Raw genomic sequence first — 18,059 nt, 5'->3', positions numbered from 1 at the left:
GATCTTTGTCCGATGGTATTCGTAAGTTATTTACAATAATATGGAACAACTATTAACCATTGGCCTTTTTGTGAAAAAATAGTAAAATAACAAAAATACTGAACTGAGCAGAAAATTCAAAACGGAAAGTCCCTTATCAAATGGCAAAACCAAAAACTCGAATACATGAAACGAATGGACAACAACTGTCATATTCATGTCATGGTACAGGCATTTTGTAAGGTGAAAAATGGTGGATTAAACTTTGTTTTATAGCTAGCTAAACCTCTCACTGAGTCGCATAGAATTCCTTTATATGGACAACGATGTGTGAACAAAAACACCTGCCATTATAGGTAAAAATGTCAAATATAAGGGTACAAAGTCAACATTGTGATATTATCTTAATCGTCGATGCCACTGCTGGTGAAGACTTATTTCCCCGAGTGTATCACCAGTCCAGTAGTCAGCACTTCTGTGCTGCCTTGAGTTATCATTGATGTGTTCATAATTATAAATTAACTGTTAAGAAAATTTGGATTTTTTTTAGATACTAAGGCTTTTCTACTTCGGGAATAGATTACCTTAGCTGTATTTGGCAAAACTTCTAGGAATTTTTGGTCCTCAATGCTCTTCAACTTCGAACTTTATTTGGCCTTTTTAACATTCTTTGATTCGAGCGTCAGTGATGAGTCTTTCGTAGAGGTGTTAATATAAAATTTCAATCCTGGGATCTATGAATAGTTTATTCACTATAAAAGCAAACAAATATACAAACAAACAAACATTAACCAAATAGACAGTTTACATTATAAAGAAGGAGACATGTATTAAAGTGTTAATAAGACGGCAAACAAAACAAATATATCCAACAGATGTCTTATGGGAAAATATTTTGACTTGAGATGGACTAATAAACATACTATTGTGAAATCATGTGAACGACTAGCCACATAAATTATTTAGATATAGGAAGATGTGGTGTGAGTGCCAATGAGACAACTCTCCATCCAAATAACAATTTTAAAAAAGTAAACCATTATAGGTCAATGTACGGCCTTCAACACGGAGCCTTAGCTCACACCTAACAACAAGCTATAAAGGGCCCCAAAATTACTAGCGTAAAACCATTCAAACTGGAAAACCAACGGTCTAATCTATATAAAAAACGAGAAACGAGAAACACGTATAAATTACATAAACTAACGACAACTACTGTACATCAGATTCCTGACTTAGGACAGGTGCAAACATTTGCAGCGTGATTAAACGTTTTAATGGATCCACACCTTCTCCCTTTTTCTGAAACAATAGCATAACATCACAACATAGAAAAACACACGATAAAATATCAATTGGCAGGCCTAACTCAATTAAAAAACGTAAATTAATACATTACATGTTCATTTAATAAAATGCACATCTGCTTAAATTAAATTTGGACTTGTAATGCTAATAAAATAAATTTTGTAGATCGGCGGACAGTGGAAAAGGTCTGACATTTGCAAGGTAATTTTGGTATTGATATCCATTCAAAACATTCTTTCTGTTTATTTTTTTTTTCTAAATTTTTTTCTTTTCTGACAGTGTTATTTTTTTTTATTGCAATGCGTATAACAACCACAGTAAAAATATAAAGAGCAATTGAACTATGCTGCTAATGAAAGACAATAACAATCAAAACCAAGGAGTAAAAAAAGACTCATAGAACCAAAAGACATTTACATCAACAGTTAAACAAATAATAAATAAGAAGCAACACGAAGTCCACTAAAAACCGGGAGTGAAATCAGGTGGTCCGCAATGGTAAGCATTTTCTGCACCGTATACGACACCAGTCGTGTTATTTCTTTGTTCAGTTTGGTAATGATGGAAGGTTATTATGACTGAGGAAGAATATCAGATAAGATTTCTGACACACTTTTGCCATAATGGACAATCAGCACATGATGGCGATCGTAAAATTTCTTGAGTGATGACCTTAATTTGGTTGATTCATATCCCTGTCTTAAAACACAATTTAGCTGATGGAATTGCTCTCAATTTGCAGATATATGAAATTGCGTAAAATATCGTCGTCGACAAACTCGGTTAAGTATGCCGTACTTAAATAGCAACATATGTTATTAACAAAACAATGCTTCATTCTTTTTTTGACTGTTTATTGATTTTTGTTCGGTGTGAGCCAAGGCTCCGTGGTGAAGGCCGAACTTTGATCTTTAGTTGATAACTTTTTTTACATATAACTTGGATATTGTTTCTTATTAATATTCAATGAAAAATTTAACTATGGTTCAAGTGTGTTATTGGGTTGATAAGAAGTATGCAAATCAGTATTAACGATTGTATTTTCCTTGTCAGTGTTATCATTTTCCCCCAATAAACCAAAACGTCTAGTTGGAATAAACCGTATACTTTCATGAAAACAAAACGAAAGAAACACACAAATAATCAGATCTGCTGCACAACAATATGTCATTGTTAACCTCTGTTGGAAATCTAGACACGCAACATATATTTGAAATTGGAATTTAAAATATATTGTTTGCGTTATATCTGGCTGCGTATTTTCTAGATCGTCCGATCAGGAGCAGTTTATTGAGAAGAGTGTGTTCATGGGAGAAACTGATAATATAGGTGAACCAACGGAAGTGTGGAGTAGAACATTGAGCCGATTGTTGGGATATCCTAGATCTCTGGTTATACCCTGGGATGAGTAAGTATCTAAATCGTGACAAATCTCATTGTTCAAAGATCGTGACAAATCTCATTGTTCAACATACTAATTTAAATAAAAGTCGTTTAAAATATAAGGACGTGTAGCAGATATTATACAACTTCAAGGTATAGTCAGTCACGATCCTAATAAAGACGGTACAGTTCACCATAAGGAAGTCAGACAAATAAATTAAATCATCAATAAGAAACGGAATAATATGCAACAGTAGTTAACAAAAGGACGACGTAAAACAATAAGTATCTTATCTTACCTCTTATTAACTAGGAATATAAGCTTTGTCGCTCTCGTCCTATATGGAATCTACTGACCCTATATATTTTGTATTAGATCACAAGCACACTGTGTATTTATAACATTACCCTCTATGATGTCAAAGTAAGATTCATATGGATTACATGTAAATTTGAAACAAATTATTGGTAAATCCAATGTTTGTACTCATTCTCAGAGTAAACAAGTAGTCAAGATTCAAGGCAACTTAGCGTTCATTGTACCATACTCACTTGGTATTCACAAATTAGATATTTATACTAGTGAAACACATTACATTTTCGTAAACTTACTAGTATATTCCTGACTGAGTAAATAGTCAAGAAACATAAATTTAACTATTTAAAGTTAAAGCAACCTTTTTGATATAAGAATACATTGACCTAAATGTATTTTAACATAACGTTTTGTGTTGTTACTTAATGTCACCTGCACAAGCTTTATTCTTTTTTTTGATTCCAAAAAGTAAACCAATAAGACGAGGCAATGAAAACCCAAAACGTCAGAGAAAGACTGACATCACAATTTCCTATATAGCTATAAAGATAATAGCGATAAACATTTTACGCGAGATACCTATAAAAGACTCACCAGTGAAGGTTGAACAAATTTTGTTCAAAAAGGTGAAATAAAAAACAAATTTGAAGAGCATTGAGATTCCATCATACAAAACCAAAGAAAAAGAGACAAACAAAACTTATCATGAAAATAACACCCTACTTAAACGTTTGTACTTAGACATGTACGTTGTTCCAGAAAGATACGCAGTTCCTCACAACAAGTAGTAGGACAGGAGTTTGGCTACATTATAAAAATGAATTATAACAATGGCTAAAATTATATATTCGCTTTTAAGATATCACAAACAATTAACAAATTAAATTGAATAAGTATTTCTATTTCTATTTCAGTAAGTATCCTATCCAAGGGTTTATATTCTATGACGGACCAGTATATGCTGAGAGCATCTGGTTTGATAAGTTTACTCCTACGACGAACTACACCAGCGGAGCTTTATCATTATTCAGAAACAATCGGTGTTCAAGCTCCTCCGTTAGTCATGTGATGGATATAAAGTATGGATTTGTTGATGTAAGTTTTTGACAAATTACAAATTTAACAATGATTTTGTTTTTTTTGTGTTTTATAATACTGAGATTTTATACTATCACAGGTCTCTGTCAGCACTAAAATGATCTCTATTATCACTTGATTATTTCATTTCGATTCTGAGGATATGTATTGTATTGACATATGCTGCAGGAATGTTGCTTTATCACAATGAAAAAAACGAATGGGAGAATTGGAAGTCAATTTTTGTTATCGGTAGAGTATAGATGTCAACTGACCGTCACCGTTAACTGAAAAAGAGGGACGAAAGATAGGACCCGAAAGATACCAGAGGGACAGTCGAACTCATAAATCGAAAATAAACTGACAACTCCATGGCTGAAAATGAAAAAGACAAACAGACAAATATAAGTACACATGTCACAACATAGAAAACCAAAGAATAAGCAACACGAACCCTACCAAAAACTAAGGGTGCTCTCATGTGCTGCGGAAGGGTAAACAGATCCTGCTCCACATATGGCACCCGTCGTGTTGCTCATGTTATAACAAATCCGGTAAATAGTCTAATTCGGTAGGTCACATTCATGAAAGGGAGGGGGATTGTAGTTACGACATAAGGAACATATTCGATATCATTTGTGAAACGGTTATTCCATAACGGTCAACCAACTCGTGATGGCGTCCGTAAAATTTACGAAGGGATGATTTCAATTTTACCATTTAGAACTCTTAGTTTAATAGCCTCCTTGTGAGCAGCAACCCTCTACGAAGACAATCATGAAAGGAAATGCAAGCACGGGAATATAATATCAATTGGGAGATATATATCTCGTAAGCAGGTGCTCCTGGAATGTTGCTACTTCAAAATGGAAACGTCACAATTGGAATGCTGAAATAATCTCTTTTGTCGTAAAGTTTTTTTTCAACAGACCCTCATTGTCAATTTTTAGATATAAGTCAAGACATGAGGCCAACTTAACTGTTTCTGTTGTATCCTTTGTCTCTAGTTCGATGTGATAGATGCGTTCAACATAGTCACCAAATTTTGAATTATACACTCCGCCATAAGTTGAGCACCACTCAATTTAATTTCGAAATAATTATTTTCTTAATTATTTTTTTTATAAAAGAAATACTATATATTAAACCTGTAAACAATAGGTAACTTTTGGATACAGGTAAAATGTCAACCGATTACATTTTGATTGTTCAAAACCAGTGTTAACGACCTGTCTTGTGTGTTTTTCGCGTTACTGTTTTTGCCTAAACACAAATGATTTTAGCACGTGCATTTCGCACTTGAATTAGCCATTGATATCAAACTTTTAAGATGGCAAGACGAAAACTGAGTATTGCGGAACGCTGGCAAGTTGTAGGTATGGCAAATACAGGTCTAAGTTGCCGTAGAATAGCGGTCCATTTTGGTGTTAACCACACTGTGATTATCAGGCTCGTGCAGAGATACCGACAGACAGGGTCAGTTGAAGACCGCCCTAGAGCAGGCAGACCACGTAAAACTACTCCCAGAGAAGACAAAAATCTTTCCCGGCAAGCAAGATTGAAACCTTTCTCGTCTGCTGATCAGCTTCGTAGCCTTTGGCCTATTGGGGGTAGAGTAAGTGTGCGGACTGTGATACGTAGGTTGCATAGTTTCCGTCTAAGGGCTCGGAGGCCAATAAAGCGCCCGGAATTAACTTTAAGACACCGTAGAGCAAGACAACAGTGGGCTAGGAACCATCGCCGATGGACTTTACGCAGCTGGAGAAGAATTCACTGGTCCGATGAAAGTCGTTTCTTGCTGAAGCCCGACGACGACAGAACACGTGTTTGGAGGGAAAGAAACACCGCATATCGGGACAATAACATTCTTGGTACAACAGCTTTCGGTGGCGGCGGTGTAACAGTATGGGGATGTTTTTCCCATGACTGTAAGCTTGATATGCATGTTCTTCACGGTACCCTGAATGGACAAAGGTACCGGGATGACATCCTGAACACCATTGTATCGCCTCAATTTGACAATCACGCGTTAGCTGATAGACCGGTCTTTCAAGATGACAATGCGAGACCTCATCGCGCACGAATTGTCAACGCATACCTGACGTCGGAATCAATAGACACTTTACCTTGGCCGGCCATGTCACCTGACATGAACCCAATTGAACATGTATGGGACTTTATCGGCCGTAAACTTAACCAGAGACTACCAAAATGTGCAACAATACCAGAATTGAGGGTCGCTTTGGTACACGAATGGCAGAGATTTCCACAGTATAGGCTACGACGACTTGTGCAAGGAATGAGGAGACGTGTATTGAATCTCTACCGGAAGCGCGGAAGCTATACACGATATTGACTTTATGAACATTAATTGACAGTAAATGTATACTTGATTGTTTTCCCAAAAGTTCAAAACTGTATCATTATTTGAAATTAATGAAAATGATCAATAAATTAAAACATTTTATAGGGATTTTAACTTGTTGTTTTTAACGTAAAATTGAAAGTTCCCTTCACACAGCAGAAAGCATAAAAAAACCCTAACTTTTATTTTTTTTTATACTGCACAATATTTACATTTTATTTAACCAATGTCAACACGATTAACTCTTATTCAAAAATATTGAATTTTTGGATTTGAAAATTTCTTATTGATAAAAATATGGGTGGTGCTTAACTTATGGCGGAGTGTATATTTAAAAGACGTGAATTGAAATATGTACCGGACATGGTTGTATTATTGGTTTCGTACTTTTCAATTTAAATGAAATAGGTGCGATCAATCTGTTTACTTACTCTGATTTATACGACGAAAGGACATTCTAAGGCAATATATGTAATGTTACTTTTTATTGGATGACGTGTGCCGTATTTTCCACGGTTGACTGTCGCAGTCAATACCTCGCACAACATAAAGTCGCCACATTTGTCTTTAAGGATAGATCTTGTTTTTGTCTTTTTGTTAGGTATTCCGAATCCTATGGTTTTATCCTTGTTTTGCCATTAACAAATTCTGCCGGCTTGTCCCTACTTATCTCGCATAATTTTATAACATTTTTCTTAAAAAGTTTATTTGTATAAAAACAAACCCAGAGAGAATTATTTCCCACCGAATTTTCAATGGATTATATCTCAAAAACAAAGACACGAACCTATAATTTTTTTTGCTTTGTTTAGTTCCGTTATATATATGCTATCAATTTATAACTGTCTTATAAAAATCTTGTTATTTTGAAACATCCTTGATTGCCCTATTCTTTTACTATTATACATAATAGTATGTGTGGTAGGGACCTTTTTGTTGTTTTATATGGGATTGTTTGGTTTGTTTTTTTCAGAGAGCTACAAGAAAATTTCATGTTACTACATACAGATGTTCAACTTAATTTGTAGTCATGTGTGGATGTGAAGAAGAGAATGAACACAGACATTTAGTAATAAGCTGTTTTTAAGAGAGAAGCGATAGTTGAGTTCTTCTTTTTATTTATTTTTAAGCCAACAGGCGGAAATCGTGTTTATGATGGCGATGAAACTGTGCATGGCTTTAACAATTTGGACGGCGATAAAAGTGCAACATGTAGAGATCAAGATGGTTCTGTTACAAACTTAACCCCAATTCAACAGATTGTAAAGCCAGGACGTTTTTACACAACCGCCTCGTGTCAATATCGTAGTACCAGGGAAACGACCATGTACCCGCACAAATACGCAAAGGTAAAACTCATTAAATCATTCAGAGATATTCATTATTAACACATACATTGCAAAACAAGTACACTTAAGTTATAAATGCATACACATTTTGTATTTACCTTATCTTAAAGGAATTTGTGTCTGACATTCGCCATTGCGTGTAGCCGATGCTGCTAATTTGATGGTAAAATTCAAATTTCAGCACGGGTAGTTTGGATAAACCATCAAAAGTACCTCATATAATTAACGACCGACTCTTCATATTATTGCTAAACAAACTATTTAACACTTACTTTCAATCATTAGCCGATTGAAGATACATTCGAATATACAGAATTTAGTTATTCGTTCTCGTGTAGATTCAATATCAAATATTTTCGGACGCTTATCGCGTTCGACCTTTACAATGCATGGCGACGTATCAAACTGGTGCTGATCATCAAAATGTTATAAATGCTATTTTGATTAAGAAATGCAATACTAGTACATAAAAAATGTTTTGTAGCAGAGATTTATTGATACGTTAAAATATTATACATTCTCTGTTATTAGCTGGATGTTAACATAGACAATGGTTCGCCTGACCGTGGACAAACTAACGCCATCATGGTCAGAGACGACGAGCCTAATTACCCTGAAACACTTACTGATGACCAAACAGCTCACTTTATGGCAATACTGGGCGGTACATACAGTTACACACTGCACTGGAGTAATAACATTCCCAACATATTCTGGATTTATACTGACGGGGTTGAATTGTAAGTTGAAATCAGAACAGAATAAAATTAGATCAGATGTGTCATAATAAGAAAGTTATGTTGGATATTCTACACATATATATACGAGTGCTGTTGACCTTGAGACAACACTTAAATACAAGTTGATTGATAAAGAAAAAATCAAATTAATAAAAGAAAAAGAAACTACTATCATTGGCATTACCCTGTTGTTGACAGAGAACCGTTGTTATATTATCAATTTTACTGCTTAAGATGAGCCTTTTTACAATAAAATTCTTTTCAGAGAGGCCAAAATATTTGAAAAAATATAGTAACCTACATAGTAAAGTTTGATCAACGATTAGTCTTTTGACAAGGTCAAGTATGTGCTACCACGTCCATGGTAAAAGCAGAGTCAACCGTCGTGTTGCTTTGAATACTAGACTAGCTGAACATTCTCATGATATTTTGTAGGAATCAGTTTGTCCGAGTTGGTATGTGTATGCCGCCTGATGCCACTTTCAATCTCTATTCCTGGTCTCCACTCTGGAGACCAAAGACAAGTGATTGGACAGAGGTGTCCTCAATAACCGATATTGACGCGGATACCATTGGAGACAGATATTTCTGGGATAGCTCAAATAGGTAAGTATTCCCCATACATGACGCAGATACCATTTTTGTGATAAACACGTAAATGTCAGGGATACATTAATCTCAATTAGGGATGTGTTCTTATTAAAGATGTTTACCAATTATGAGGATATAATATAGTTTTCTTTCTTGGAAATTTCGAGTATGTAGGTTTACTCACCTACCTGTCTACGTCATAGACATTGGCAGTATAGTTGCCTTTTGTAATATATGACTTAACTATTTTGATCTGAGCGTCACTGATGAGTCATACATGTCATATGTAGGTATCTGGTGTATCAAAATTATCATCCTGGTACCTTTAATAACTATTTACTAGTAGTCATTTGGGGAATTTTGTATTAATAGGAGAATGTTGATTAGTTTCTGGCAAAATTTATAATACACATTCTCTTTTTTTTTTTGTCGATTAAAAATTGTCATGATTGTATACAAACAACTGATCTCTAACCGTTCGTGTCAAATATTTCAAGATCTGCATTATGATTGATTGATTGTTGGTTGCTTAACGTCCAGTGGCAAATATTTCATGCATATTCAGGACGAGAACAAGTTCACAATAAATACAATAGGTAGGTCTTGTCATAATAGAGGTCATTTGGGATGATGGTCGGGAAAATTTGGACTGCCACTGGAAAATAAGGTCATATTGAATAGGGACAGAAATTTTGCCTTGCAAAATGCCACCTACGGACCCTCAAAGAGTTGTTGCAAGGGTTCTTAACGTGCAAAGAGCGTGGCACTCTCTTTACAAGACATCGGATTTAACGTCCCCATTCTGACCGGACGTGACTGCGAACTTAATACATCCCGCAAAGCCAAACGGACGGCCCACTTCGGCAAGCGTTCTACTGCCGGTCGGGAGAAGACCAAGTGACCATATTTCTATTCCCTAGTCACCCTTGGTGTGTAATGTATTTATACAGTGTAATTTTATTTCTTTAGTTTTCTATGTTGTGTCAGCTGTTCTAATGTGCGTCTGTTTGTCTTTTTCATTTTTAGCCAGGCGTTGTCAGTTTATTTTCAATTTATGAGTTTGATTGTCCCTCTTTTAAAATGAGGGATTTTGTAAAAATTTGTATATGATTAGTGATTTGGTGAATTTGTTAAATCTCTAACAGTTTCAGTGATTTTTTTTTAAATATCTGAAATTAAAAATAATTTTATCACATACGTTGCTAGGGATTTTGTAAAATTCCTAATTACAAGTTTAAAATTAAAACCAGAACAGGTATTTTACATATATATAGAGAGACTAATAATTGTTAAAATATATATTAGATAAGTTGAATATACTTTAATGGTTTGCCCTATTTTAAAGTGATTATGAATAAGAGACATATGTACAGATGTAAAGACTACAATTTAATAATAAGTAAGAAGACATCTGCTGTTATATTAGTTCTCTTCTTTTCATCCGGACCACCCATTTTTCACATCACTACATTGTAAAACTTCATAACTACCTTCTTAATATACTCAATAAACCAAAACTCTTTATATTTGAATATTTTTAATCTTTATTAATGATTTAGCAGAATATATTGAAAATAGTACATTAAGATTGTTTGCAGATGATAGCATTATTTATAGGGAAATTAAAAAACCAGATGACACACTTAAATTACAGTCTGACTTAGAAGCGGCTGGCAGGTGGGAGCAGGACTGGCTCATGCATTTTCACCCTGATAAGTGCAACTTTCTCAGTGTAACTCAAAAACAGAAATCTTTAGACTTCACTTATAAATTACACAATCACTCTCTAGAAAAAGTTGACTCTACAAAATTTTAGGCCTAACTCTTCAATCAAATTTAAAATGGGACAAACATATCGATAACATGACATCAAAAGCAAACCAGTCCCTTGGATTTACTGAAATGATGACATACCTAAATTGGTACCCACTCGAAATTAGGCGTTTACGATACAGACTTGTTTTCTTTTACAAAATTATACATGAAATTGTTGCAGTCCCTACACATAACCTTTTGATCCCACTAGACAATAGAACCAGACATAGCAATCCACACTCATTTAGGCAAATACAAACATCCAAAGACAGTTATAAATATTCATTTTATCCACGAACTGTTATAAATTGGAATCATCTGCCACAACAAATAGTATCATGCAGTACAGTACAGGGATTCAAGAGTATGATCTCAGAATCTGCTCTCATCCCCATATTCTATCCCTAACTATTCTGTTATCAAATGTATATAGTTTTATCACAATTCATTTTTTTTTCAAATGTAAATACGTTATGTTGATTTTTTGATTTTGTTATTTTTGATTTTTGTTGCTAAAGTGTTAATTATAAATTTTATAGTCGACGCCCGGCGAATAATCTTCAATAATTGAAGGATCGCTAGAAACCAAAAGAAGAAGAAGTATGCTCGCCCTGATATGTCACTGATACTTGCCACTTGAAGAGATGGCTTACACCAATCAACTTCTAACTTCTTATTTTTCCTCTTAAGAAGATTATAAATTCAATGTATTTCCTTTATATTTGAATAAAAAAAGGACCGAACCTGTAAACATTAAGGTTGTAATCTGAGCTTGTCTCTTTTACTGGTCTTTGCCATTATATTCCTAAATTTCCTCATTTTTTTTCACCTTGTATTTATTAAATAGGACATGTTCAGTGCTACTGTTGTCTTTTTTTACGAAATCATTTAAACGTAAAGATTGTGTTTTTTTTTGTTAATTCCCTGAATCAAGTGAGTAAATCTATAAATAAAATCTGAATTATTTCAGTCAAATCGGGAATTTACAAAACCCATGAAATTTCCGATATATTACAAATTCCGTGATTTTACAAATTCACTGTAAATAAACTTGTTTACTTTTTACACATTGTGACTAGGATGGATAGTTGTCCCATTGGCACGCATACCACATCTTCTTATTTATTCATATCATATGCATTAAAGCGAGTATTTATATGTATGGTACAATGATGGTTTTTTTCTTCTTTTCAGAATGTTATTCGTGAAGTTTATAAGCTATAATCAACGCACAACTACCACGAAGAACTGTGATGGTTCTTGTCCCATGCTGAAGGTTGAGATACTGTCTGGTGATAGGTCAAACGGTGACTGTCGTGATTCTGCTTACACAAGTCCTGGAACTTACAAAAAATCAAGCAGCGTAAATATCAATAATTTTAATGTGTTTAAGATGCTTCTGCTTTCTTTCCTGGAATTATTCATTGTCTCACACTAAAGTATTCTTTTGTTCATACATCGTATTTTGGATTAAATTTAATCACTTTCTTCTCTGCATTTTTCATCGTTAACATGTAATACATCAGTTTCTTGAAAACTGCCAAACATATTAAGCTGCTAATAATATTATTATTGTTTGACGTAAATTTTATATTGAGGTTCTGAAAAAGGAAATCACCAATTCACCAACATTCCAACTGACTCCATTTTCAGAAAACGAAATCTGTAACAAACATAAACTTTTAGCCAGCGCTTTACAAGCAGAGCCAAATAAAATGAAAGTCCCAACTATGTATTGGCTTCCGAAGCGACACAAAACCCCTTACAAATATAGATTTATTTCGTCTTCAAGCCATTGTTCAACTACTAAATTGTCTATTCTTCTTACCAGCACACTTGGTACAATTAAAAACCTGATAATAAATTGTTCAAAGAAGGCCTTCGAAAATAGTGGAATAAATTACTTTTGGAGTGTCAAGAACTCGTTGGAAGTACTTGATAAATTGCATGCTTATATTGGTGATTTTGAATCTGTTCAAAGTTTTGATTTTTCTACCCTGTATACAACATTGCCTCACATTCTCATTAAGAAAAAATTCACACACCTAATTAAATGGGCATTCAAAAAATCAGAATGTGAATATATATGTTCAAACTCTTTTAGGTCATTTTTTAGTAGCAATAAACAAAAAAACTATGTTAATTGGACATGCTTTGATAATATATATGCCCTTGAATTTTTAGTAGATAACATTTTTGTTCGCTTTGGGGATTCCGTATATCGTCAGATTACTGGAATTCCAATGGGGACTAACTGTGCACCACTTATTGCGGACCTGTTTTTGTATTGTTATGAGTTACAATTTATGACAAAAATAAGCAAAGACCCATCGAAACAACATCTGATAAACAAATTTAATAATACTTTTAGATATTTGGATGATATTTTGGCTCTCAATAATGACGACTTCAGTATGTATATTAATGAAATTTATCCTGTTGAACTTACTTTAAATAAAGCTAATACTAACAATGACCACTGCCCTTTTCTCGATCTTGATATCTATATCACTAATGGAAAGCTGAATACTAAAATTTATGATAAAAGGGATGATTTTTCATTTCCTATCGTTAATTATCCGTTTTTAGATGGTGACGTTCCCTTGTCACCATCTTACGGTGTTTATATATCTCAACTTGTACGATTCGCTCGTGTATGTAACAATGTTTTAGATTTTAACGAGAGAAATTTATGTATTACTGAAAAATTATTACACCAGGGTTTTCGATATCACAAACTAGTCAAAACATTTACTAAATTTTATCATCGGTATAAAGACATTATTCGTAAATATAGCTCAACATGCAGACTTCTAATACGTTCAGGTATTTCACATCCAATTTTTTATGGAAATATTCTTTATAAAGCACAAAGGTGTCAGTATTCACCTCAGAAACTTACAAAACCTTTGAATAGACTTATTAAGAAGGGATATAATTACGATACTGTTGTCAAGTCATTAAAGATTGCATATTTTGGCGTTAATATTGAGTCACTGATAAGGTCTTTGCATCGGAACTAAACACATTTATTCTAAAAACAGTTGTTGGCACGACACGGGTTATGTTCTTCTCATATATGTTATGATGGTATGATACTAAACCCCTAACGGGAAGGATTGTGCCTGATGTTCATATGATGAAATCATAATCTTTCAGTCAGTTTAATTGAAGTCTGGAGCTGGCATGTCAGTTAACTGCTAGTAGTCTGTTGTTATTTATGTATTATTGTCATTTTGTTTATTTTCTTTGGTTACATCTTCTGACGACTCCGGGTGCGGGAATTTCTCGCTACATTGAAGACCTGTTGGTGACCCTCTGCTGTTGTTTTTTATTTGGTCGGGTTGTTGTCTCTTTGACACATTCCCCATTTCCATTCTCAATTTTATATTGTACATATGGTTTCCGATCAAACTACATATCATAAACGGGAATACTGTCTATAAATAGACAAAAGATGAACTCATCAAGTCGTCTAATTATGAAAACTAGTGATTAATTACACAATAATTCATTGGATAACAAACTTCAAGGATAAATTAATGTTGCGTGCAATACTTTCAGGGCCAAATGAGGACGTTGGCTGCAACCGCTCAGGGACCACCTCAGGTAATGTTTGTATATTTTAGATCTCAATACTCTTCAACTTCGTACTTTTTTTGGCCTTTTTTTTTAAACTTTTTTTTGGATTCGAGCGTTACTGATGAGTCTTTTGTAGACAAAACGCGCGTCTGGCGTATATATAAAATTTAGTCCTGGTATCTATGATGAGTTTATTTACATAACAATCGCACTATAGAAAATATACAAGGAACTGGACTTCACAGACGAACTTTTCTCTACGATAATATTAATACACTATGCTATTTACTTACATTTAAGAGTAAAATAAATTTATAACATTTGATTGAACACATATCTGTTTGAAAATAAGAAGATTAGTTTTGGAAACTACTCCTAATTGTGGTCAGCTGTTCCAGATACAATCCTAAAATGTCATGTTTATAACTTACAACAACCTCATAACGTGTAATGTCCCCATTATTTTAAAACTACACAGAACCAAATAATAATACTGCAGAAACATTAATTTTCGTACGGTTAAAATTTCGTGGTTTTGTCTCTCTATAAGATTTCATGGGGATTTGTTTTGGTGGTTTCCTTAAATGTAAGTGATATTATATGGAGGTTAAATTTCGTTGGAGTTTTAATTTCGTGGATATATTCTTTCCACGATATAAACGAAATTAATTCCTCCAATTTCTGCTTTTACAGTATTGCATATGATATTAGAGATTACTGCAAATTAATTCGTGTTAAACTGATTTAATTTCATTTCATTTTGGAATAAGGTCATTTGTTGAATATTTAAGTCACATAATTCCATTTGTTTACAGGATCACAACTTCCATTTACTTCAAGACAAGTTATAAATGGCGGATGGTCCAGTTGGTCTTCATTTGATGAATGTTCCGTCACCTGTGGTGGTAGGTATTATAGTAAGAATATAAACAGATGATTGGATATTGATGCAAGACTAATCTAATACTGAAATAGATGGAAATGTTATGTTGAAACATTGATTAAAAGACTGACAACACTTATCAATGATCAATTGTTGTTAAGTTCATTTTTATTGTGGTTCGTTTAGTTATCAGTGTTTATTCGACTTCACATTGGCATTTGTTTCCTTTTCTCAATGATGGGACCAAATTGTGTTCTTCTTCTTCAGCTTTCACATCACATTATCATCAGTATGAATCATTGTCTTGAAGCTAACTTGCACAAATGTGGAGCAGAATCTTCTTACTCTTTCGGAGGAATTTAGATCACCCTCCTTTTTTGTGGAGTTTTCGCAGCTTTTTTGCACAGTGTAGAATGCTATCCTCACTTTTCACGATTGAGTTGAGGTTATTAAAGAAATAGTTCGGAAAAGAAGACATATTTTCAAATTACGCTTTTGTCTTCTAAATAGGATATAAATACGTAAGCACGTGATCAAAAACGATATGATTAAAAACCATCAGTGTATCTAAAACAGAAACGTACAAAACAGAAACAAGATCCGTCCAAGACCGACAAAGAGTTTCAAACAACCAACGACAACGTTGTTGAATGAATATTGAACAGTTTAAGACTAGCAATTTTAAGTACACCGCCTGAATTTGACGAAGTTCAAAAAAGATTACTACTTAATATTTAAGGAGGAACTAAAACTCAATACAGAACTTGTTATACCCCGTCTCCAGCAAATGGGGGAGCTGACTGTGCTGGAAATAATTTTAACACGTTGACCTGTAACGACGACCCATGTGGTAAGTTACTTTTTTTGTGATATTGTAATTACTCTTAATTTGTTTATAATATTGTAATGACTTTAATTTTTTTCGTTTTGTAATGATTTAAAAATTTTGAATAGTTTTGCATTGCCTTTAAAATTAACTTACATGTTATTCTGTCTTTAACATCGGTTGTTTCAAAATTGTAGAGAAGTTGTCCTTTTAAGCTAATATTCTTTAAATACATTTAGTTGGGAATTATTGTTTTTGTCTTGCTTGTACACAACATTTACAAAAAAAAACTATTAAAAGTTCATGTTAGTATCAGAAGACAGCACGTTTTGAACAAGTTGAATTATTTGGTTGATGTTTTATCGAACCCTGTTTGATGAGGCATACCTTCCAGAGACAAACGGACATGGTTAACTCTTACAATCTTATCATGAAAGCCAGCATGCAGTAGCCTTAAAACGATCTATTCGTTTTTACCTGTTTATCGGATAAGTAACTTTATGTCAATGACAGGTTCATGCTATCAAATGCTGAACATAGAACATATAGCTAGATATTAAAAAAAAGATTAATGAAATATATTTGAATAAAATTAGGTGTAGGGTAAAAAATGCCAATGGATTTTTTTTCATATTATCGAATTTTGTCTCCGAAAAGGTGACATACTCTGACACTTGGTCTGGTGAAAGGCACTAAAAGTTAAATAAAATTTTGTATTGGTGTAAGTTGGGGAAATATTTGAAATAATATACAGTTTAATATATAGATAGTTCATACATTTGACAGCTGTCGATGGAGTCTTCGGTGAATGGGGATCATGGTCGTCTTGCATCATACCTTCCGGTTGCCAAGGATACAGAGAAAGTGAAAGGTTCTGCAATAATCCAACTCCTCAGCATGGCGGGCTCCATTGTACCGGACCAGTAAAGAAACAGCAAGCATGCAATACCGGCATATGAAAAAAAAATTTGACCGTTCCTTTCATAGCTTATATCAAAATAACAAAAGACTGAATAAAATTAGATAAGGCATTATTTTGATATATTTTATATCTATAAGCATTTCGAACGTACAAATCATTCAACTACTACATGTACAACTTCAAAGTTTTATTTAAACTACCAACAATAAGTATACCAATATAGGGTTATTGCACGAATATTGGGGAATATTGTCCCGAGTAGAATTTTATATTGCACGCGCTAGCGAGTGCAATATATGTTCTACGAGTGACAATATTCCCCAGCATTCATGCAATAACCCTTTTATTGTATAGCAATATAATATTGAAAGTAAAAATTGGTTTAAACTAAGATTTTGACGTTGATGACGTCATTAATTTTAAAGATTTATGCACTAGTGCAATATTTGAATGTATTGCACGCTAACATTTGGTTATGTTCTGTGGGAAATATTATATTGCTATGCAATAATATCAAATTATTACATGGCATTTTTCATATCGCATGTATTATCAGCCCCAATCTAATTAAAAACTTATCTCTCATTGCTCTCGTCTTCTGATATGTCACGTGGGACGGGAGCAATGAGAGATCGGTTTTTAATTTAGATTGTATCAGCCCTAGGTGCAATATCAACCCAGGAGCCGCATAGCTCGAGGGCTAATTTTGACCGAGGGCTGCTAAAACATGCCATATGAAAAATGACATGTTATGATCTTTTCATCATATGCTTCAACAGTAGAGAAAAATAACAGATTCAGATATTGATCCTTTTACGTGGTTCCCGAAAAAAGTTCAAAGAGTAAAATGTCCACGGACGTCGGACCCAAAATTTGATATATTCAATATGAAATTTTTCTATCATATGCCTCAACACAGAAAA

The 18,059-nt window shown here is 33.8% G+C and overlaps 1 long non-coding RNA gene across 1 annotated transcript; it reads left to right on the top strand.

The window, feature by feature from the left end:
• Positions 1-15,317: 15,317 nt before the first annotated feature.
• Positions 15,318-17,366, top strand: LOC139493930 (uncharacterized). The gene is made up of 3 exons (XR_011657102.1): positions 15,318-15,410; positions 16,128-16,238; positions 17,001-17,366. It is a non-coding gene; the product is annotated as an uncharacterized lncRNA (long non-coding RNA).
• Positions 17,367-18,059: the final 693 nt, after the last annotated feature.

The sequence above is a fragment of the Mytilus edulis genome, chromosome 11 (genome assembly GCF_963676685.1).
Source record: "Mytilus edulis chromosome 11, xbMytEdul2.2, whole genome shotgun sequence".
Classification (NCBI taxonomy): domain Eukaryota; kingdom Metazoa; phylum Mollusca; class Bivalvia; order Mytilida; family Mytilidae; genus Mytilus; species Mytilus edulis.
This window is presented reverse-complemented; position numbering and strand designations above follow the sequence as displayed.